The sequence below is a fragment of the Macaca fascicularis genome, chromosome 6 (genome assembly GCF_037993035.2).
Source record: "Macaca fascicularis isolate 582-1 chromosome 6, T2T-MFA8v1.1".
In the NCBI taxonomy this organism is placed as follows: Eukaryota; Metazoa; Chordata; class Mammalia; order Primates; family Cercopithecidae; genus Macaca; species Macaca fascicularis.
The window spans coordinates 134525347-134549401 of NC_088380.1; the positions used below are offsets into that span (position 1 = coordinate 134525347).

At 38.7% G+C, this 24055-nt stretch overlaps 1 long non-coding RNA gene across 3 annotated transcripts in view; it reads right to left on the reverse strand.

Moving 5' to 3' along the window:
- The window catches only part of LOC107130062 (uncharacterized), a 149014-nt gene that overhangs the window by 3372 nt on the left and 121587 nt on the right, over positions 1-24055 (reverse strand). The gene's annotated exons all lie outside the window — the stretch shown is intronic.

The following is a 24055-nucleotide window of genomic DNA, read 5'->3' on the forward strand; positions in this document are numbered from 1 at the left end:
TGGGAAAAGTGTCCTGGTATAGCATCTCCCTGGGAAAAAACATAACACTGATTTTTCCCTTAGGAACAAGACTAACACCAAAGCAAAATACAATCTTCTGTTATGATTGTACCAATGTGCTGTGAACAGTGCAAAACACTGGCAGGAATAATGGAGAATGGGCAATGGAAATCTGCCCTGTAATTAATGGAATAAAAGAAATCAGATCATATTCCTTTTCCACTCAACCCCCTCAAATAAACTATTTCCCACTCAAAGGGAGCAGCTAGGCACTAACTGTGAGGAAGACTTCGGTCCTTAGTTCTTACTGTTCTGGTACAGCAGGACTCAGACAAATAGCTCTAGCTGTCTCATGAGTATGACTGTAATGCTAGTTCTCAATTTAATTCAACTAGTTCAACAAATCCTCATCAAATACTCTTGTATCTGGAAGGCACAATTATAGATGTTAGAAATCACAGCAAACATGAGAATCACCATTTTCACCATCCAGAAGTTCATAGACACACAAGGATCTCCTTAAAGTAAGGCTGATTGTATTGAGAGATGGGAAATGGGAGAAAGGAAGTGGGTGAATGTGGGGTAAACCTGATCAGCATTGCTTTAGCAGAGGTTCTCAGACATACTGAGCATGAGTAATCAGCAAGAATGTATATTCCTGGCCTCTAGTTTAGGGTCCAGGGATATGCATTTTAATAAATACATGTGGTATTCCTGATGAATTTATTCCAGAAACTACATTTTAGGCCACATTGGCTTAGGGGTGGCTTCAAGCAGACCTATTATACTTTTGCTCCTAGACTGATAGACAATCCCCAGAAGGAGAATTTCTCCTTGAAATCTGGGATGAGTCTTCTACACTATTTACCTATTGCATAATCTGATTACGGATCCTGACTATCTACAAAACACATTTTCCAAATGTGATTTTTCAAAAACAAAAAGGAATTAATTGAGTTCTTGACTCACATAAGAAAACTTGTTGATATTGACTCCAGAGTTGCTACTCCACCACCAAAAAAACCCAAAAAACATGGGTCCTATCAGTAGCTTCGGTTTTCAACCAGGGCAAGAATTTCCCATATTTGTATTTAACCATTTAACCTCAGTTTTGCCTACAATGGCTACAAGTATGTACAGGTGCAGTTCTATATCAGAAATGAAACCAACTTACTGATCATGAATGTACCCCAGAAAGTAGTTAAAATACCCCAGAAAGTAGTTAAAAATACCTCTTTATCTTTTCCATAGGGTGCACTTCAGTCCCTACAGAATCCACTTCAGAAATCCCTTCTTGCTGGTCCCTCCTTTTTCTCACCTCCCCAAAAGCCATGATTTCCCTGATCTTTTCTATCTCTCTGGCCTAGGTGTCCCTGTTGCACTCATGAAGGGCCCATTGTCCCTGACCCTATAGTGAGACTGAGGGTTAGCATGTTCTTACTGTGTATTTGTAGGAGAAAGCTTTAAATCCTTCCCTTTGTTAAGAGTGGACCATCTGCAAGATAAACTGTCATCTCCACAATTTTCCTGTGTTATTATGCTAACCAAGTTTCCATCTCTTTATTTGACCAAAGATTGTCTTAATCTCTTGGGATATTGGGAATGAGATATCCCAGTCTCACTATAGGAAAGTAGAGAGAGAGAGAGAAATTTTCATCACATTCCAGATAGCCGTGTGTCAACTTCTAGATCAGTTTCCCCTGGCTAATGCCCTGAGTAACCCTCAGTATGAAAGCGGCCTCTCAGTGGAGATAAAGTAACAAGCAGAGCAGGAGCTGGTATTAATAGTTAATTGAGCCTATCACCTCTAAATATTCAAGGACCAGCCATCGAAGAAGAAAGCATCAGGGGTCATATTACCCTGCAAAACCATCTTTACAAGAAGCTGATCTTGACTCAGGTCTAGGTTACTACCAAATTAGAAGTGGGGAGGAAATTTGGCCCAAAGGTATGAATAGACTAATCTCTGTTAGGGACATCTTAGTAACAAGAAATTTTTAAGTATCCAAGGTTGGAGGTGAGGGGATGGGAGGAGTGTTATTGGCCTCTGAGAAATTTATTCTTTTCCTTTATTTGTTTATTAATTTAATACCATTTAGATACAGGGCCTCACTCTGCAGCCCATGCTAGAGTTCAGTGGTGTGATCATAGCTCATTGCAGCCTCAACCTCCTGGGTTCAGGCAATCTTCCTGTCTCAGCCTCCGGAGTAGCTGGGGCCACAGGCATGAGCCACCACACTCAGCTAATTGTTTTAGTTTGTTATAGAGACTGGGGCTTGGAATGTTGCCCCGGGGGGTCTCAAACTCCTGGCTTCAAGCAATCCTCCTGCCTTGGCCTTCCTAAACTCTAGGATTACAGGCGTGAGCCACCGTGCCCAACCTGAAAAATTTTAAAGTGGAAAAATTCACATTCCCAGCCAAATCTCTCTGCGATTGTATGCCCCAAACTTCATTTCTATGTTCTGCTGAACCTCTAGAGAATTGAGTAGTGAACTTCAAATTGTGTTAAACACCGGGTTCAGACAAACTGAAAATCAGATTATAGCCGACACTGTAAACACAAATCTCATTTTCTTAGAGCAAATCGGGTTGCTGAGGCAGTTCACACTGATCATTAAAATATTGTGTATAAATATAATAAAGAAATTAATATGATAATGATCCTATTTTTAATGAAAATTGAGCAAATCATCAGGTAATATATCTGATTCAAAAATAACTGAAAATCCAGGAAATAAGGTACTTAACAAGAGTAACACAAGCCATTCTCTAACAGTATAAAAACATTTACTGAACTATATACATAGTTTTAATTCTCCTTTTTCACCAGGCATGAACTTTTCTCAGACAGAAAGTTAAATATGTAACATTTCTAACCAATTTAAGTAAATGTTGGATTTAACAATTTAGTTTCATTATCATATTAGTGGACTTCCAAATACTTTCATGGAAAGCTGAACTCATAGCAATAACCTTGTTAAAGATTAGCAGAAAAGCAAGCCATTGGAGTAACTGGCCCAGGGGTTGCTCTAGTATTCAGTTCAGCAAAAGCAGATAAATTATAGTACTTTCTAAGAGCATTTCTGGAAAAGAATGAATCTAATCCAATTCTAATTATCTCCTATACTCCCTCTGCTTATTTCAAAACCCAATCATTTTCTTCTATATTACACTGAAATAAATAATTCTTGGTTTAATGCAATAAAAAGAGAATTGTTGATAAATGTTATAGGCTTAAGTAAAAATAATGTTTATTTGGCAATTATCAAATATAGGAACTGCAAAGACAAAACTATTCTAAAAAATTTTTTAAACATTTTAAAAAGACTTAGGAAACCAAATGTTTGAGATTCAAAGCCTGATTCTCATAATTTGAAATTAGACAACAAAAAAGAACAAATTATAAAGAAATAATTATTATTATTTCTCCATGGTTTTACAGCAAAATTTTTTATTAAGATTTCCCACACACAAGAGAACTTTCCTGCTAAAAGAGGAGAATCAAGTTCAAGTAGGAAATAACCTTTTTAAAATAGAAGAACAAGTACACTGGGACAAAGTTCACAGCAAAGACAGGCCTCACCATGAAATTTCCCACACCTAATGAAATTAGGACTTTTATGGTAAAACAAAACAAAACAAAACAAAAAACAGTTATTTTCAGTTTCCCAAAGAAATCATTTTCAAAGCCAGACACTCTCCCTCTCCCCACCCTACACCCTCAAGTAGGCCTTGGTGTCTGTTGTTCCCTTCTTTGTGTTCACGTGGACTTAAAGTTTAGCTCCCACTTACAAGTGAGAGTTTAGCTCACTTATAAGTCAGAACAAGTATTTGGTTTTCTTTTGCCTGACATTAATCTGCTTACGATTATGGCCTCCAGCTTCATCTATGTTGCTGCAAAGGAAATGAACTCATTCTTTTCTATGGCTATAGTATTCCATGGTGTATATGTACCATATTTTCTTTATCCAGTCTACCATTGATGGGCATTCAGGTTGATTCCATGACTTTGCTATTGTGAATAGTGCTGCAGTGAACATATGTGTGCATGTGTCTTGTGATAGAACGATTTATGTTCCTGTGGGTATATGCTCAATAACGGGATTGCTAGGTTAAATGGTACTTCTGTTTTAAGTTCTTGGAGAAATCGCCACACTGCTTTCCACAATGGCTGAACTAATTTACATGACCACCAGCAGCGTAAAAGCGTTCCCTTTCCTCTGCAACCTTACCAGCATGTCTTATTTTTTTTTTGACTTTTTAATAATAGCCATTCTGACTGATGTAAGATTGTGTATTACTGTGATTTTGATTTGCATTTTTCTAATTATTAGAGATGTTGAGCATTTTCTCATGTTTATTGGCCACATGTATATCTTCTTTCGAAAAGTGCCTGTTCATCACCTTTGCCCACTTTTTAATGGAGTTGTTTGTTCTTTGGTAATTTGTTTAAGTTCCTTATAGATTCTGCATATTAGACCTTTATAGGATGCATAGTTGGCAATTTTTTTCTCCCTTTCTGTAGGTTATCTGTTTATTCTGCTGATAGTTTCTTTTGCTGTGCAGGAACTCTTTAGTTTAATTTGGTCCCATTTGTCAATTTTCGTTTTTGTTGGAATTGCTTTTGGTGTCTTTGTCATGAAATCTTTGCCCCAGCCTATATCCAGAATTGTGTTTTCTAGGTTATCTTCCAGGGTTTTTATAGTTTTAGGTCTTGACATTTAAGTCTGTAATCCATCTTGAGTTGATTTTTGTATATGGTGTAAGGACAGGGTCCGGTTTCAATCTTCTGCATATGGCTACCTAGTTATCCCACCCAGACATTTTTTGAATATAGCTAGTGTCCCACCATTTTTTGAGTACAGCTTCCTTTTCCCATTGCTTGTTTTGTAAACTTTGTCAAAGGGCAGATGGTTGTAGGTTTGTGGCAGTATTTCTGGGCTCTCTATTCTGTTCCATTGGTCTATGTGTCTGTTTTTGTACCAGTACCATGCTATTTTCATTACTGTAGCCTTGTAGTATAGTTTGAAGTCAGGTAATGTGATGTCTCCAGATTTGTTCTTTTTGCTTAGAATTGCCTTAGCTATTTGAACTCTTTTTTGGTTCCGCATGAATTTTAAAATAGTTCTTATTTCTAATTTCATGAAGAAAATCATTGGTAGTTTGATAGGAATAGCAATGATTCTCTAAATTGCTTTGGGCAGTATGGTTATTTTAGCAATATTGATTCTTCCTATCCATGAGCATGGGATGTTTTTCCATTTGCTTGTGTCATCTCTGATTTCTTTGAACAGTGTTTTATAATTCTCATTGTCGAGATCTTTCATCCCTCTGTATCTAGCTGTATTTCTAGATATTTTATTCCTTTTTTGGCTATTGTGAATGGGATTGTGTTCTTGATTTGACTCTCAGTTTGGATGTTGTTGGTGTATAGAAACACACAAACGATTTTTATACATTGATTTTGTATCCTGAAACTTTGCTGAAGTTGTTTAGCAGATCTAGATGCTTTTGGCCAGAGACTATGGGGTTTTCTAGGTATAGAATCATATCATCTGCAAACAGAGATAGTTTGACTTCTTCTCTTCCTGTTTGGATGCCTTTTCTTTCTTTCCCTGGACTGATTGCTCTGGCTAGGATTTCCAGTACTATGTTGAATAGGAGTGGTGACAGAGTACATCCTTGTGTTGTTCCAGTTTTCTAGGGGACTGCTTCCAGCTTTTGCCTATTCAGCATGGTGTTGTACATTTTCAATAACATGAGCTTGTGGCAGGATGACATTTAATTATCTGACCATTTCCATCTCTACAGTTTACTATTGTTTTTTGTTTAACAAAGAATGACCCTTAGTGCACAATTCCAATAGTACCCAATCTTTCTGTTCTTGGATGGGAAAATCACATGGCATGTGATCTAATAACTCTTTAATCCATTTTCCTCAATGTCACGAATAAGCTTCACCAACAGTTCATTATCTGATATCACCCTTTTCATATAGCATGATTATATCACAGGCAATGGATGATAGCAGAATGGAAGAGAAAGAATTAGCCCTGAACCAGCCCTTGGTCATATGAGGTCCAAGTAATGATAACAGTGAGTTATTATTAAAAGAAAAATGCTGATAATATAATCTTTGGCCTTGCAATAAAAAAGTACACCTTATTGCCTAGCTCCTATTGAAGTAAAGTTGATATGGTGATAGTGAAAGGAACAACAAACACCCATTGTGGATGCCCACTATCTTGTTCCGGACCTGCATTTACTAACCATCAGCTATGTATATAGGAATGTAACTAATATTTATACAGCAATTTACAGTAATTTAAAACATTTCAAATAGATTATTTTATTTGATCATTATGTGAAGGTTTTAGCTAGATAACTAGTCCTAAACTTACAACTAGAAAATGCCAGAATCAGGATCTGTAGCCCCCAGGCCAGTATACTGTGCAGTTAGACAACAAAGATATTTATTGCCTATACGCCCTTTCTCAAGTCAGACTCCATCCCATTTATAAGAAAAAGAGTTTTCCATGGGTATCTTCTTTCTCATGCTTGCTCCTCTATAGAGGTCCAAAAAGTGGTCCAGATTCAACTGACCAACTGTTTGGTTTGGCACAGAACAGTGTTTTGTTTTTTGTTTGCTCATTTTGTTTTATTTTGTTTTGTTTTAAAGGAAATGCTTTTAAGAAGGCTAGGGGCTGCACTCTACATTTTGCTCCAGGTCCCACCATTTCCTATTGTTTTATGCAGGGCTGCTTAAGGCATTTGTCTTGCCTGCCTGGTCCTATAGGTGTGTAAACCCTGCCTGAAATGCTCTCAATTGTGTATACCAGGTCTGATTTGGTATGCTGTGGTTGTGAAATTTTGATTTATAGTCTAAAACAAACATTCAAAATGAGTGCATTACATCCTACATTTAACATCAATACATATTTCCACATGTATAATAAAGAAGGAAAAGAAAACCTAAAGAACGTTACTAAGAGCCCACTGCCTCATTCTCATGACTTCAAGACAGCTTATAAATCTTACTTTTTCAATCTGTTTTGTATGTGGTGGGGAATTCTGACAGCAAAATGTCATTTTACCCACATTACAAGCATAGGTAAATAGGTAAGTGATTACTACCAGAACCAGCATTTTCTGAAGGCAGGAGACCCACATATAGACATTCTACTCACTTGATCTTCAAACTTCCCTTTAAGGTCAGTGGCCTGATCTCACAGATTTCAACCATATGTCCTAGAACCTGTGTTATTCAAGCCTAAATGACACCCTCTGTGGGATACCAGAAGTCGCATAAAAATCTATATTTAGGAGGAAATGTTCTCTATACACACTACAGACTGCTTAGTATCTCAATCTGTGTATCTGCACTCAGATATATGGTGACTTCCATCTCAAGAAGTAGGTATATGCATTCTCATAATTAAATGACCATTTTGTGACTTTCTAATAGAAAGGAAGGCATCTTTAAAGATGAATTAAAGTCATAACTCTAGAAATCCAGCTGCTGACAACTCATATGAAAGTTTTATATTTCTTTTTTGTTGTTGTTTTGAGACAGGATCTCACTCTGTCACACAGGAGGGCAGTGGTAAAAGCATAGCTCACTGCAACCTTGAACCTCTGGCCTCAAGCAATCCTCCCACTTCAGCCTCCCTGGCAGCTAGGACCACAGCCACATGCCATCACACCTGAGCCACCATGCCTGGATTCATATGGGAATGTTTAAGCTAAAACAAAGTCTCTTTCTCTGCCATACCATCCTCTACTATTCCAAAGACTTACAGAGCAGTACCACTATAAGCTGAAGTCGAAATCTTCTCACCACACTGTCATTTTTGTTAAAATTTTCTGATTTTTAAAATAGATTGACAGCCAGAGTATATATTCACTCGTTCACTCAAGAAACCGTTACTGAATACTTATTCTGAGTTTGTACATATCATATGCTTTAGTAATCATGTCAGATGTCTAGATTTAGCCCAGATTTACGCATAGAATAATACGGTTTCTTTTTTTTTTTTTAATTTATTTATTATTATTATACTTTAAGTTGTAGGGTACATGTGCATAACGTGCAGGTTTGTTACATATGTATACTTGTGCCATGTTGGTGTGCTGCACCCATCAACTCGTCATTTACATCAGGTATAACTCCCAATGCAATCCCTCCCCCCTCCCCCCTCCCCCCTCCCCATGATAGGCCCCGGTGTGTGATGTTCCCCTTCCTGAGTCCGAGTGATCTCATTGTTCAGTTCCCACCTATGAGTGAGAACATGCGGTGTTTGGTTTTCTGTTCTTGTGATAGTTTGCTAAGAATGATGGATTCCAGCTGCATCCAAGTCCCTACAAAGGACTCAAACTCATCCTTTTTTATGGCTGCATAGTATTCCATGGTGTATATGTGCCACATTTTCTTAATCCAATCTGTCACTGATGGACATTTGGGTTGATTCCAAGTCTTTGCTATTGTGAATAGTGCCGCAATAAACATACGTGTGCATGTGTCTTTATAGCAGCATAATTTATAATCCTTTGGGTATATACCCAGTAATGGGATGGCTGGGTCATATGGTACATCTAGTTCTAGATCCTTGAGGAATCGCCATACTGTTTTCCATAATGGTTGAACTAGTTTACAATCCCACCAACAGTGTAAAAGTGTTCCTATTTCTCCACATCCTCTCCAGCACCTGTTGTTTCCTGACTTTTTAATGATCGCCATTCTAACTGGTGTGAGATGGTATCTCATTGTGGTTTTGATTTGCGTTTCTCTGATGGCCAGTGATGATGAGCATTTTTTCATGTGTCTGTTGGCTGTATGAATGTTTTCTTTTGAAAAATGTCTGTTCATATCCTTTGCCCACTTTTTGATGGGGTTGTTTGTTTTTTTCTTGTAAATTTGTTTGAGTTCTTTGTAGGTTCTGGATATTAGGCTTTGTCAGATGAGTCGATTGCAAAAATTTTCTCCCATTCTGTAGGTTGCCTGTTCACTCTGATGGTAGTGTCTTTTGCTGTGCAGAAGATCTTTAGTTTAATGAGATCCCATTTGTCAATTTTGGCTTTTGCTGCCGTTGCTTTTGGTGTTTTAGACATGAAGTCTTTGCCCATGCCTATGTCCTGAATGGTACTACCTAGGTTTTCCTCTAGGATTTTTATGGTATTAGGTCTAACATTTAAGTCTCTAATCCATCTTGAATTAATTTTCGTATAAGGAGTAAGGAAAGGATCCAGTTTCAGCTTTCTACTATGGCTAGCCAATTTTCCCAGCACCATTTATTAAATAGGGAATCCTTTCCCCATTTCTTGTTTCTCTCAGGTTTGTCAAAGATCAAATGGCTGTAGATGTGTGGTATTATTTCTGAGGACTCTGTTCTGTTCCATTGGTCTATATCTCTGTTTTGGTACCAGTACCATGCTGTTTTGGTTACTGTAGCCTTGTAGTATAGTTTGAAGTCAGGTAGCGTGATGCCTCCAGCTTTGTTCTTTTGACTTAGGATTGTCTTGGAGATGCGGGCTCTTTTTTGGTTCCATATGAACTTTAAAGCAGTTTTTTCCAATTCTGTGAAGAAACTCATTGGTAGCTTGATGGGGATGGCATTGAATCTATAAATTACCTTGGGCAGTATGGCCATTTTCACGATATTGATTCTTCCTATTCATGAGCATGGTATGTTCTTCCATTTGTTTGTGTCCTCTTTTATTTCACTGAGCAGTGGTTTGTAGTTCTCCTTGAAGAGGTCCTTTACATCCCTTGTAAGTTGGATTCCTAGGTATTTTATTCTCTTTGAAGCAATTGTGAATGGAAGTTCATTCCTGATTTGGCTCTCTGTTTGTCTGTTACTGGTGTATAAGAATGCTTGTGATTTTTGCACATTAATTTTGTATCCTGAGACTTTGCTGAAGTTGCTTATCAGCTTAAGGAGATTTTGGGCTGAGACAATGGGGTTTTCTAAATATACAATCATATCATCTGCAAACAGGGACAGTTTGACTTCTTCTTTTCCTAACTGAATACCCTTGATTTCTTTCTCTTGCCTGATTGCCCTAGCCAGAACTTCCAACACTATGTTGAATAGGAGTGGTGAGAGAGGGCATCCCTGTCTTGTGCCAGTTTTCAAAGGGAATTTTTCCAGTTTTTGCCCATTCAGTATGATATTGGCTGTGGGTTTGTCATAAATAGCTCTTATTATTTTGAGGTACGTTCCATCAATACCGAATTTATTGAGCATTTTTAGCATGAAGGGCTGTTGAATTTTGTCAAAAGCCTTTTCTGCATCTATTGAGATAATCATGTGGTTCTTGTCTTTGGTTCTGTTTATATGCTGGATTATGTTTATTGATTTGCGAATGTTGAACCAGCCTTGCATCCCAGGGATGAAGCCCACTTGATCATGGTGGATAAGCTTTTTGATGTGTTGCTGAATCCGGTTTGCCAGTATTTTATTGAGGATTTTTGCATCGATGTTCATCAGGGATATTGGTCTAAAATTCTCTTTTTTTGTTGTGTCTCTGCCAGGCTTTGGTATCAGGATGATGTTGGCCTCATAAAATGAGTTAGGGAGGATTCCCTCTTTTTCTATTGATTGGAATAGTTTCAGAAGGAATGGTACCAACTCCTCCTTGTACCTCTGGTAGAATTCAGCTGTGAATCCATCTGGTCCTGGACTTTTTTTGGTTGGTAGGCTATTAATTGCTGCCTCAATTTCAGAGCCTGCTATTGGTCTATTCAGGGATTCAACTTCTTCCTGGTTTAGTCTTGGAAGAGTGTAAGTGTCCAGGAAATTATCCATTTCTTCTAGATTTTCCAGTTTATTTGCGTAGAGGTGTTTATAGTATTCTCTGATGGTAGTTTGTATTTCTGTGGGGTTGGTGGTGATATCCCCTTTATCATTTTTAATTGCGTCGATTTGATTCTTCTCTCTTTTCTTCTTTATTAGTCTTGCTAGTGGTCTGTCAATTTTGTTGATCTTTTCAAAAAACCAACTCCTGGATTCATTGATTTTTTGGAGAGTTTTTTGTGTCTCTATCTCCTTCAGTTCTGCTCTGATCTTAGTTATTTCTTGCCTTCTGCTAGCTTTCGAATGTGTTTGCTCTTGCTTCTCTAGTTCTTTTAATTGCGATGTTAGAGTGTCAATTTTAGATCTTTCCTGCTTTCTCTTGTGGGCATTTAGTGCTATAAATTTCCCTCTACACACTGCATTAAATGTGTCCCAGAGATTCTGGTATGTTGTATCTTTGTTCTCATTGGTTTCAAAGAACATCTTTATTTCTGCCTTCATTTCGTTATGTACCCAGTAGTCATTCAGGAGCAGGTTGTTCAGTTTCCATGTAGTTGAGCGGTTTTGATTGAGTTTCTTAGTCCTGAGTTCTAGTTTGATTGCACTGTGGTCTGAGAGACAGTTTGTTATAATTTCTGTTCTTGTACATTTGCTGAGGAGTGCTTTACTTCCAATTACGTGGTCAATTTTGGAGTAAGTATGATGTGGTGCTGAGAAGAATGTATATTCTGTTGATTTGGGGTGGAGAGTTCTATAGATGTCTATTAGGTCTGCTTGCTGCAGAGATGAGTTCAATTCTTGGATATCCTTGTTAACTTTCTGTCTCGTTGATCTGTCTAATGTTGACAGTGGAGTGTTGAAGTCTCCCATTATTATTGTATGGGAGTCTAAGTCTCTTTGTAAGTCTCTAAGGACTTGCTTTATGAATCTGGGTGCTCCTGTATTGGGTGCATATATATTTAGGATAGTTAGCTCTTCCTGTTGAATTGATCCCTTTACCATCATGTAATGGCCTTCTTTGTCTCTTTTGATCTTTGATGGTTTAAAGTCTGTTTTATCAGAGACTAGTATTACAACCCCTGATTTTTTTTGTTCTCCATTTGCTTGGTAAATCTTCCTCCATCCCTTTATTTTGAGCCTATGTATGTCTCTGCGTGTGAGATGGGTCTCCTGAATACAGCAGACTGATGGGTCTCGACTCTTTATCCAGTTTGCCAGTCTGTGTCTTTTAATTGGAGCATTTAGTCCATTTACATTTAAGGTTAAGATTGTTATGTGTGAACTTGATCCTGCCATTATGATATTAACTGGTTATTTTGCTCGTTAGTTGATGCAGTTTCTTCCTAGCCTCGATGGTCTTTACATTTTGGCATGTTTTTGCAATGGCTGGTACCGGTTGTTCCTTTCCATGTTTAGTGCTTCCTTCAGGGTCTCTTGTAAGGTAGGCCTAGTGGTGACAAAATCTCTAAGCATTTGCTTATCTGTAAAGGATTTTATTTCTCCTTCACTTATGAAACTTAGTTTGGCTGGATATGAAATTCTGGGTTTAAAATTCTTTTCTTTAAGAATGTTGAATATTGGCCCCCACTCTCTTCTGGCTTGGAGAGTTTCTGCTGAGAGATCTGCTGTTAGTCTGATGGGCTTCCATTTGTAGGTAACCCGACCTTTCTCTCTGGCTGCCCTTAAGATTTTTTCCTTCATTTCAACTTTGGTGAATCTGGCAATTATGTGTCTTGGAGTTGCTCTTCTCGAGGAGTATCTTTGTGGCGTTCTCTGTATTTCCTGGATTTGAATGTTGGCCTGCCCTACTAGGTTGGGGAAGTTCTCTTGGATGATATCCTGAAGAGTGTTTTCCAACTTGGTTCCATTTTCCCCCTCACTTTCAGGCACCCCAATCAGACGTAGATTTGGTCTTTTTACATAATCCCATACTTCTTGCAGGCTTTGTTCATTTCTTTTTCTTCTTTTTTCTTTTGGTTTCTCTTCTTGCTTCATTTCATTCATTTGATCCTCAATCGCTGATACTCTTTCTTCCAGTTGATCGAGTCGGTTACTGAAACTTGTGCATTTGTCACGTATTTCTCGTGTCATGGTTTTCATCTCTTTCATTTCGTTTATGACCTTCTCTGCATTAATTACTCTAGCCATCAATTCTTCCACTTTTTTTTCAAGATTTTTAGTTTCTTTGCGCTGGGTACGTAATTCCTCCTTTAGCTCTGAGAAATTTGATGGACTGAAGCCTTCTTCTCTCATCTCGTCAAAGTCATTCTCCGTCCAGCTTTGATCCGTTGCTGGCGATGAGCTGTGCTCCTTTGCCGGGGGAGATGCGCTCTTATTTTTTGAATTTCCAGCTTTTCTGCCCTGCTTTTTCCCCATCTTTGTGGTTTTATCTGCCTCTGGTCTTTGATGATGGTGATGTACTGATGGGGTTTTGGTGTAGGTGTCCTTCGTGTTTGATAGTTTTCCTTCTAACAGTCAGGACCCTCAGCTGTAGGTCTGTTGGAGATTGCTTGAGGTCCACTCCAGACCCTGTTTGCCTGGGTATCAGCAGCAGAGGCTGCAGAAGATAGAATATTTCTGAACAGCGAGTGTACCTGTCTGATTCTTGCTTTGGAAGCTTCCTCTCAGGGGTGTACTCCACCCTGTGAGGTGTGGGGTGTCAGACTGCCCCTAGTGGGGGATGTCTCCCAGTTAGGCTACTCAGGGGTCAGGGACCCACTTGAGCAGGGAGTCTGTCCCTTCTCAGATCTCAACCTCCGTGTTGGGAGATCCACTGTTCTCTTCAAAGCTGTCAGACAGAGTCGTTTGCCTCTGCAGAGGTGTCTGCTGCGTTTGTTTAGTTTACTGTGCCCTGTCCCCAGAGGTGGAGTCTACAGAGACAGGCAGGTTTCCTTGAGCTGCTGTGAGCTCCACCCAGTTCGAGCTTCCCAGCAGCTTTGTTTACCTACTTAAGCCTCAGCAATGGCGGGCGCCCCTCCCCCAGCCTCGCTGCTGCCTTGCTGGTAGATCACAGACTATTGCGCTAGCAATGAGGGAGGCTCCATGGGTGTGGGACCCTCCCGGCCAGGTGTGGGATATGATCTCCTGGTGTGCCTGTTTGCTTAAAGCGCAGTATTGGGGTGGGAGTTACCCGATTTTCCAGGTGTTGTGTGTCTCAGTTCCCCTGGCTAGGAAAAGGGACTCCCTTCCCCCTTGCGCTTCCCAGGTGAGGCAATGCCTCGCCCTGCTTCAGCTCTCGCTGGTCGGGCTGCAGCAGCTGACCAGCACCGATCGTCGGGCACTCCCCAGTGAGATCAACCCAGTACCTCAGTTGAAAATGCAGAAATCACCGGTCTTCTGTGTTGCTCGCGCTGGGAGTTGGAGACTGGAGCTGCTCCTATTCGGCCATCTTGCTCCGCCCCCCTAATATGGTTTCTTATTATTGCCTCAGAGATGTTTACTATACATTTTAAGTTCATTAAATAGTAGATTCAAGTAATGGCCGGTAAAAAGAAATCAGGAGGAGAGGTTTTCTATGCCATAGTTTCTCTTACTAATATATTTGAAAGTGATTAGAAGGAACTCTTTTTTAATTCTCCATGCTCTGCACATTCTGGAGAGAATGAATGCTACTTTGTAGGGGCAGATAACCTTCAGAGAGCCAGGTCATTTAGCATGTGCAGTAGATTGCAGATTCAGGCACTTAGATGAAGGTCTAGGGCTTCAGTATGTAGATTCAGATTTCTGAAGGTCGGTCTAGGCATAGAGAAGAGCCATGGCTTCCTTTCTTCTCTACCTGACCTCCAGTGTAGCAAAGATGCCAAGAATTTGAATTAATCCGATTATCCTCTGGGAGTTACCCAGTCATACTATTTTGCCATAGAAACTTAGACCCATTCCATGAGGTTGTTCTCTAGATTGCTGGTTGCTACATACTTTAATAAACTGAGATTCTGAAGACAGAATATTGTTTTTCCTTCTTGGTGTTTGCTCCACAGTTGTGAAATATAGTAGTTATCTCGTAAAGATGTCAGAGTGCCTGTGAGTCAGGAGCTCAGGCTGTGGAAGGGCTAACTATAATGGTGGGAGTTGTTTCAAGCATCAGATCATAGTGACGCTTGCCTGAGACCCCATCCAATACTGAAATTCAATAGGCCCCTAGAGTGATGTGTAATTTGAGAGGGTTTATTCCCATCTGCTACTTTTTCAGCAAGAACTAGAGAACTCAATCTCTACTGAGAAAAAGGAATTAAATTTTTAAAAGAGAGCCTGTGTCTATATGTAAATTTCCTTTTGTAGTAATTAAAATTGGAAAATAAAATAGTTGCATTACAAAACAGATGCATGGAAAATATCTTCCAGGGAATCAATCCCAAGAAACACCTTTTCTCATCAGTACTAATAATAACCCTTAATAGGCTGGGATAGTTGGGATTTTTCCCCATAGGGAAATGTGTGGTAAATCTGTAAGTCCTGAGTCCCAACACACAAACAAACATTCTACTGATTTAGTGAGCTCTCTACAGAGCAAATCATTGGATGAAATGACATCTGTTACGTTACTAAGTGGAAAATCGAGATACATGTTATTTTCTTCTTTGTACTACTTTAGTTGTCCTATATGTTTGATTAAATTAGAGTTTTTCCAGATGTCTTGAGTAGGCATGATTAACTACAATAGCTAAAGATTAAACAGGACACTACTGATCTGAACTTCTTTAGCACTTCACCCAGATAAATGAAAAGAGAGAGTTAAAATTGTTGTATTATTTCCAGCCAGCACTGAGACAGTGAAGTTTGTTATGAGTCTGGTGAAAATTACCCCAGAATGAGATTGATTAGAACTTTCCTTAAAGTGAGATAACTTGGGAAAGCACACCCATACTGTGTCTTACACCAATCAGATGCTCGTAGATGCTTCTTCCTTCTCTTCTGGTGACCAAAGTTATGGTGGAGTACAGTGGCTTCACAAAATAAGCAACTTAATTGTCCTCTGTGTCAGAGAGCATTTTATGAGTCTTCATTCTGTTCCATTTCTTTGAAAGAGTTCTATAGAATCACAGTGGGTTAGATAATGAAATGGCACTGATATACCTTTCAGCCTGAAAATAATCCACACATGATTAAGAGAACTAACATTAAAAATTCACTGAGGGCCAGGCAGAGTGGCTCGCACCTGTAATCCCAGCACTGTGGGAGGCCGAGGTTGGCAGATGGCTTGGGCCCAGGAGTTTGAGACCAGCCTGGGCAACATGGTGAAACCTCAACTCAACAAAAAATACAAAAATTAGCTTGTTGTGTACCTGTTGTCCCAACTACTTGGGAGACTGAGGTGGGAGGATCACTTGGGCCCAGGAGGTGAAGGTTGTAATGAGAAAAAAAAAAATATTTGAAATCTTGCAATACTTTTTCATCTCCAATGGTAGATTGTTTTTTTCTTTGAGAATGGGTATCACTCTGTCATCTGGGCTGGAGTATAGTGGCTCAATCACGGCTCACTGCAGCCTCGATCTCCTGGGCTCAAGGCATCCTCCCACCTCAGTCTCTCAAGTAGCTGGGACTACTGTTGTGTACTCATGCTCCTGGCATTTTGTTTTGTTTTGTTTTAATTTATTGTAGAGACAGGGTCTCAGTATGTTGCCCAGATTGGTCTCAAATTCCCAGGCTCAAGCTATCCACCTGTCTTGGCCTCCAAAAATGCTGGCATTGCAGGTATAAGCCACCATGCTTGGCCAACAGTAGATTTTAATAACTTGTGTGTATAGAATGTAATACCTAAAGTAATCACTTAAGCTATACAAAGAAATATACTTTAAAAATGGTATAGTGAATCAAAACTGAATTTAAAAAATGTTCAAATAACACAAAGACAGAAAAAAGAAAACAGAGAAAAAGAAGAACAAACAGAAAATAAGAAACAAAATGCAGAGTTAAACCCTGTAACAGCAGTGGTTACATGCAAATGTAAATGGCCTAAATACACAGATTAAAACACAGATAATGGTAGAGTAGGCAAAACTATATATCAAATTATATAATGTTCAATATATAGTTTTAAGAAACTCATTTCAAAGGTAACAACACAGACTGGTTAAAATTTTTTAAATAAAAAAAGATGCATTATGCAAGCAGTGATCAAAGGAAAGCAAGGGTGGCTCTATTAACAAGAGATAAAATAGGCTTCAGAGCAATGAAAATCACTAGCATGAGAGAGGAATATTATGATTTTTAAAAGTCAATCGACCAAGAAGACATAGCAATGCTGAAGGTATATACACCAAACAGACCTGCAAAACATATGAAACAAAATCTGAGAGAACTAAAAGGAAAAATAAACAAATACAAAATTATAGCTGAAGATTTCAACACCCCTCTTTCAACAATTGATGGAACAACTAGACAGAAAATCAACAAGGATATAGGACTTAATGGCACCATTAATCACTAAAATCTAATCAACGTTTATAGAACACTCCATCCAACAAAAGAAGAATACACATTCTACTTCTTTTTTTTTTGAGAAGGGGTCTCGCTCTGTTGCCCAGGTTGGAGTGCAGTGGTGCAATCTCAGCTCACTGCAACCTCTGCCTCCTGGGTTCAAGCGATTCTCCTGCCTCAGCCTCCTGAGTAGCTGGGACTAGAGGCGCACACAACCACGCCCAGCTAAGTTTTGTATTTTTAGTAGACACAGGGTGTCACCATGTTGGCCAGGATGGTCTTGATCTCTTGACTTCATGATCTGCCCATCTTGGCTTCCCAAAGTGCTGGGATTACAGGTGTGAGCCACTGCACCCATAATACACATTCTTTCTATGTGCCCATGGAACATATACCAAGATAAACCATATTTTGGGCCATGAAACAATCGCAAAAAATTTAAAAGAACCGAAATCATATAGATAGTGTTCTCTGACCACTACAAGATTAAACTAGAAACCAATTAAAGAACCATAATAGGAAAATTGGTTCTCCAACTTGGGAAGCTAAACAATATACTTCTAAGTAAGCCATGTGATAAAGAAGTCCCAATAAAAATTTTAAAAGTACATTGAACTAAAAGAAAATGAAAATACCACTATTAAAATTTGTGGGACATTTCTACAGAAGTGCTGAAATAGAATTTTAAAGTCCCAAATGTAAATATTATAAAAGAGGAAAAGTCCCTAATCAATAGTTAAGGTTTCATCTAAAGAAACTAGAAAAAGAGGAGCAAAATCAACCCAAAGCAAGCAGATGGTATGAAATAATAAAAAGCAGTCAATTAAGTAGAAAACAATAAAGCAATAAAGAAAATCAATGAAACAAAGACCTAGGATTTTTTTTTTTTAATCGATATAATTGACAACCTCCCCAAGACTACAAGAAAGAAGACACAGTATGCAATATCAGTAACCGGGTATATCAGTATGAACATCAAAGGATAATATGAGAATACTGGAAACAAACCTATAAACCTAAATTTGACAATTTAGATGAAATGGACCAATTCCTCAAAAAATATAAATTACCACAACTCAGCCAATAATTAAATGGATCATCCGAGTAGACCTATAAATATTAAGGTTTAATCGCTTGAGATCTCAAGAAAAGAAATCTCCAGGCCCAATGGCTTAACAGCGAATTTTACCAAATATTTGAAGAAAAAATTAATACCATTTGTATGTAATATGTTCTAGAATATAGAAGAGAAGTAGAGTAGTCAAAATTATCCAGATAAACAGAATATATCTACCTACTATAGAAAGAGAGAGGAAATTTATTTTAAGGAATTGACTGATATGGTTGCAGAGGTTGGCAAACCCAAAATCTGTAAGGTAGGCCAGCATATTGCAGACCCAGGGAAGAGTTGATGTTGCAGTTTGTGTCCAAAGGTAGCCTGTTGATAGAATTCTCCCTCCCTCATAGAGGGTTGAATGAGGTCCACTCATATTATGGAGGATAATCTGCTTTACCTGATGTCTGTGGATTTACATGTTACTATAATCTAAAGAGTATATTCATAGAAACATCTAGAATAATGTTTGACCAAATATCTGGTTACCATAGACTAGGCTAGTCAAATTGACACATGAAATCAATCATCACAAGGAGGGAACACTTTTCAATGTATTATATAAAGCTAGTATTGCCTTGATATCAAAACCAGACAAAGAAAATTAAGGCCAATAAAGCTCATAATATAGGCTCAAAAAATTCTGTAAAATGAAAACATATGATATTCAACAAAATGAAGAATAATTATACACCATGACCAAGTGGAGTTTATTCCAGAGATACCAGACGGGTACAATATGCTAAATTGAATCAATGTAATCTATCATTTTAACAGGCTAAAAAATTTACATGACCATATCAACTGATAAAGAAAAAACACTTGACAAAATTCAATATCTATAACTAAGAACTCTCAGAGAAATAGAGATAGAAGGAAAGTTAATCAAGTTATTCTCTTACAAAGAACTTACTCTCTTTTTGGAGAGCATTTATAAAAAAAACTTACATGTATCATTATACTCAGTAATGAAAGACTGATTGCTTTCCTCCTAAGATTGGGAACAAAGCAAGAATTTCCAGTCTCACCATTCTTATTCAACATAATGCTGGAAATCACAACCAGTGCAATAAGGCAAGAAAAGAAAAGAAGAAAGGAAAGGAAAGAAGAAAGGAAAGGAAAGGAAAGAAAATGAAAGGAAAGGAAAGAAGAAAGGAAAGGAAAGGAAAGAAAATGAAAGGAAAGGAAAGGAAAGGAGAAAGGAAAGGAAAGGAAAGGAAAGTAGAAAGGAAAGGAGAAAGGAAAGGGGAAAGGAATGGAAAGGAAAGGAAAGTAGAAAGGAAAGGAGAAAGGAAAGGAAAGGAAAGGAGAAAGGAAAAGAAAGGAAAGGAGAAAGGAAAGGAAAGGAAAGGAGAAATGAAAGGGAAGGAGAAAGGAAAGGGAAGGAGAAAGGAAAGGAGAAAGGAAAGGAAAGGAAAGGAAAGGAATACAGGTTGGAAAAGAAGAAACAAAACTATCCCTCTTTGAAAAGTTGGAGAAAATCCCAAGTACCAAAAACAAAAACAAAAACAAAACAAACAAAACAAAACAAAACAACAACAACAAAAAAACAAGCCTTCTACGACTAATAAATGAGTTCAACAAAGTCTCAGGATACCAAAAAATACAACAATTAATTGTATTTTTATATAGTAGCAATGAACATGTAATTAAAAACACTAAAATAAAAAATGCATTGTCATTATAATCACTTTTTACAAAAATATCTTAGGTGTAAATCTAACAAAACACAGAGGACTTGTAGGGTGAAAATTGTGAAATGTTAATTTAAAAAATCAAAGAAGGTCTAAATAAATGGAGGGAAATACTGTCTTTATAGATTAGTAGAGTCAATATAGTGACACTCTCCTCAAATTAATATACAGGTTCAATACAATTCCAATAAAATCTCAGCAATTTTTTTTACCTATTTAAAAGATTATAGTAAAATCTATATGTGAAGGCAAAGGTACTAAAATAGCTAGACACTCTGAAAATATTTGAAGTAATGTGGGGAACTTTCCAAAGTGAATGATAGTTATCAAATCACATATCCAAGAAGCTCAGAGTATTCCAAGCAGAATAATAAATTTAAAAATCAATAAATAACCCATACATATTTATGCTTATTATATTAAAATGAAAAAAAAGAGGCAGAGACAAAGAGAAAGTATTGAATAAAGTCAAAGGAGGAAAAAATACCTTACCTATGGGAGCAACAAGGGAAATCACCAACCTAGGATTTTATATCAGCAAAGTTATTCTTCAAAAGTGAAGAATAAATAAAGACTTTCTCAGAAAAGCAAAATTATAGAAATAGACGACAGATCAGGGGTTGCCAGCTGTAAGTGCTGGAGAGGGAAGCAGGTGTGTTTATAAAAGGGCAACATGGGCCAGGTGCCGTGGCTCATGCCTGTAATCCCAGCACTTTGGGAGGCTGAGGCGGGTGGATCATGAGGTCAGGAGTTTGAGACCAGCCTGGCCAATATGGTGAAACCCGGTCTCTACTAAAAATACAAAAATTAGCTGGGCGTGGTGGCGCATACCTGTAGTCCCAGCTACTCAAGAGGCTGAGGCAGAATCGCTTGAACCCGGGAAGTGAGGTTGCAGTGAGCCAAGATCACACCACTGCATTCCAGCCTTGGCAACAGAGCGAGATTCTATCTGAAAAAAAAAAGGTGGGGGGAGGGGAGGCAACGTGAAGTTCCTTGTGTTGATGGAAATGTTCGATAACTTGACAATATCCTGGCTGTGGTTTACATTGTTTTGTAAACTGTTACCACAGGGAATACTGGGTAAATGGTACCCGGATCTCTCTGTATGATGTCTTACTGCAAGTGAATCGACAATTATCTCAAATATAAAATTTAGTAGAAAAAAAAAACTCAGCCTGTTACGAATCGTTTTTATGTATCCTCCTCCTGGGGCTGACCCTAATAAGCTGCGAGAGAATGTAAGCAGATGGCAGCCCTGCAGCAGTGGGCAGCAGGTGTCCATATCTGTGTCAGGCCCATGCTGGCCTCCCGCTCCAGGTGTGACTCATCCTATCTGGTCCTGGGCAGACACATGAAGTGTGGTGCTTATTCCCATGGTGGCTGGAGGAGCTGCAGACCTTGGCCTGGCTCCCATGTAGCATCCTGGCATCCATCCGCTAGCAGGTAGCTTCAACCCCCTGCTAACAATGCAACACCTCATTCCTGCCACAACAAGACCTATGTAGCACAGTGGTTCTCCTCACCTTGGATCAGTGACATGCTCTAGGGGTTTGGGGGAACTTTTCACATGTCTTTGCCCACAACTTCAAGAGCACATAAAACTGAGGAGACTCTGGCCCTCTCCTGCCTGGATCCACTGTGCCACCAGTTCTCATCTATACCTGTCAGCTGCTATATCAGGGTGGCATGGGAGAAGGGATCATTTCCCTGAGAATTGTCATTGCCTAGTTCAAACCGTGGTTATAAGTTTCACTCTATTTTCCAAAATGCACCCTCAGAAAGGGTTCCATCATATCCCCGTTTCCCAGATTTGACCATAAGAGAAACTAGTTCTATAAGGATGCTTCTGATTTTTTTCTGTCTTCCTTCTAAACCAGCATATTTTGCTTAAGAATCAAGACTATGCTACCTTTGTTATTCTAGTTGCGTAGCATCTTTCTTTCCCCAGGGCAATGTGCAAGTTACGTCTAACTTCTCCGGGCTGAAAAAAAACAGCCTTAGGTAAATATGTGAAGAGAAAATATTTAAAGAGCTTGGCAATGAGAATAAAGTACATAAATGCATACATGGGTGGGGGGAGGTTATGCTCCTACAGTAAAATATCTCTGTGTTGTACTGTACATAGTAGCAATGCTGCCATACGGCTCTGGCTGCTGGGCTTCTGTTACTGAAGTTGCATACAACTTGTCTTTTAATTATAGTTGCATACAACTTGTCTTTTAATGATAATGCAGTCCGATTGCATTAAGACTCAAGACTCAAAAGTCTCTTTGAAAATGCTTATTGATGTGAATGCCTTCATTTTTCTTAAAGAAAAAGGAAGAAACACATGCAAGAAAAGAAGCATAAGAGGAAAACCTTGAGCAAAAACCCTGAGAAAAAAATAATGGTTTGTAATCCCTTGTCTTAATGTTATCCTTACAATAAAGCTTTCCTTTCCCCTTCCTCTGTGCTGTCTTCCAACTTCCTGATGCCTTTCACTGCATGCTGAACCTCTGTTTCCATGTGGGCCCTTTGTGGTGCCTCCCCACCATTCACACAAAGGTCCTTTTCAAAAACTCAGGCACTATACTTGTTTGGTACTAACCAGTTGCTTACTAAGTCACCTCACATCCTGGTGCACAGAGCGCTATAGATAATTAACATTGTGAATTCTCTGTAAAAATCCAAGCCAACGTACTGTTGGTTAAAGATTTCAAACACAAGAAAATCCTTTGTGTGAACAGGAAACTGATTTGCGTACTTACTGTTAACTAGGCAAACAACTTGGAAGTGAATTGCATTTGTTCTCTTGGCAGCCCTGTGTGTATAAAGAGGCTTAGCTGGAAGATTAAAACAAATTCTCTTAAAATATTGCACTGTAAAACCATACACCTGCCCAGAGTTCAAAGGACTGTGGTCTTACAGGTTGTATAAGCATCAGGAAACTTTGACATGGGAAACAGTTTATAATCACATAGCTAGACATCTAAGGCAAATTCCCCTAAGCCCAAGGTTTTTCAAGCTTGCAATGTGAAAAGAGAAAGCCAGACTCATCCACTTCCTGAAGAAAGACCAGGCGGAATGATAGCAAGGAGTATTTAGGAAGCTTCCAATGTCCTGTGGATGAGGGAAAGTGATGACTGCTGAAAGGCAGGCAAAACATGAAGCCACTTGGGTATGCTATGACAGAAGACAATTCAGGATTTTGTTAATTCCAGCAATTATTATGATTATGAAAAAAAAATGCTGCTTCTTAGCCTATATGGTGATTATCCTTTAGTTTCTATTGAAGATTATGGGCTGAGGGAAATAGAAGTATATAGAAAACGTAAGAAGTTTTAGAGAAGCGACAAGGCTGTTCAAGCTTTCATGCAGGCTGAAACTTTCTGGGAAACTACCCACACACCAGATAATATTAAAATAACGCAGGTGTGCAGTGGGTGAAGCAGGGAGAGGCCCATTCATCCAGGTGTTAAAAAAATAACTGCTGTTTTTATTACTACCTGTAATTTTCAAATTAATGACATAATGCTTCACAGGATAAATAGACCACCTCATAGAGGATAGTTGAATTTATTTTTTTAACCCAAAGCAGGAAATGCTCTTGCTGGGCTCTGTCCCTCTCCTGAAGCTGCTCTGGGCCCCCAGCCAAGGATTGCTCACCAGGCTCCTATTTCCCTTTTTTGATCTCATCCAATCCATTTACCTTATGCTCTCACTTTTTTTTTTCTTATTTCTCTCTTTTATATACCTCCTGCATGTTAGGTAATAGAGGCAAACTGCATTTCCTGTCTGCCTGCTTAAAGCAGGGAAAGATTAGCTTGGACAGATGTAAAAAGCAGTTGCTAGTTTTGCCTTTAAAGACACAAGGATACGTAAAAATCCTTTAAAAGTGAGACTAGATTGCACATCTATAAGCCTCTGGGGTGACTGTATTTCTTTTAGATAAACAAATGGTTTGGGGGAACTTAAGCTATCCATGTGGATCCTTCCTCTGTGGTGTGCAAACAGGTGGACCACTCATGGGCTCGATGCCAATGAGTCCCCCCACTCCA